This window comes from Aplysia californica, unplaced genomic scaffold, assembly GCF_000002075.1.
Source record: "Aplysia californica isolate F4 #8 unplaced genomic scaffold, AplCal3.0 scaffold01418, whole genome shotgun sequence".
Lineage (NCBI taxonomy): Eukaryota > Metazoa > Mollusca > Gastropoda > Aplysiida > Aplysiidae > Aplysia > Aplysia californica.
This window is the reverse complement of record NW_004798688.1, coordinates 59,542-60,765: the sequence shown is the minus strand read 5'-3', so window position 1 is coordinate 60,765 and position 1,224 is coordinate 59,542.

The following is a 1,224-nucleotide window of genomic DNA, read 5'->3' as shown; positions in this document are numbered from 1 at the left end:
AGGTTTCGGTCCTGTGCTAGGTGTGTAGCATCTGTGATAGATATGTTATGTTGTTCCAGGACCTTTTTTAACCTCATCCAGCCAGGTCTTTCTTGGTCTTCCTCTTGATTTGAAGCCGGATTCTCGGGTGTTGTAAGCTCTAGCCACTAGTTGTTTCTGTGACATTCTGGTTAGATATCCAAACCATTTGACTCTTTGATGCTATATGAATTTTATAACTGAGGGTATTCCAGTTTGTAGACGTATGGTTTCGTTACTTATGCGGTCTCTTCTAGTGACGTTGATGGTTTTGCGAAGACACTTCATGTCACATGCATTGATTTTTCTTTCTTGTGCCTTGTTTAGAGACCATGTTTGACCCTGGTACATTTATGTTGGTATGAAAATTCTATTGATGAGCTGGGATTTCACTTTGGTTGGGATGTTCCTGTGACTGAGCAGGGGTGCTAGCCTTCATAGTTCTTGTTTCTATTTCTTTGTCCTTACGCCCATCTTGGGCGAAGATGCTTCCCAAATATTTAAATCCCTCTACGTGTTGGAGTTGTGTTCCGTCAATAAGGATGTTGAGTTTCCCTGGGTTTCTGCTGACCTTCAAAACTTCTGTTTTTGAGATGGAGATTTTCATGTTTAGGTGTTTACATTCATTTAGTTTTGTGGTGTGTTTTTGTAATTTCTCTACATCTGTATTTAATATACTCTGGCCATCAGCTAATAACAGCTCGTTCAGTTCAATGATGTTGTCGTTTGCTGCTTCCGTGATCTTACCCATGTAGGTAATGAAGAGAAGCTTAGAGAGAACACAACCCAGACCTGATGGGGAGCCAGTCCGATAGTCATTCTGTTGATCTTACGGCACATGGGCCATGATGTTCTCCAGCAATTGTCCGGTTACACCTTATTCCTCTAGTAGTTAGCATTTGTATAGCGCAAATCCCCACTCAACAGCAAACTCTATGCGCTTCACAATCTACACGATTACCCCAGCAGACCTGAGAGAATTCTGAAACAACCTCAACTTCCTGGGAAGCATACAGTGCAAGCAGCCATTTATAGACGCTAAAACACGAACATGCTGGCAAGATCTTTCGCTGTCTATGGCCGGGTACCCCAAGGAAAATTTGTGTAAAGTGCCTTTCCCAAGGATACAACATCAGGCCAGCGGCTCGAACCCCCGAACACGCAACCTCACGATTACTAGTCCGGTAGCCTAACCACACTCATGCC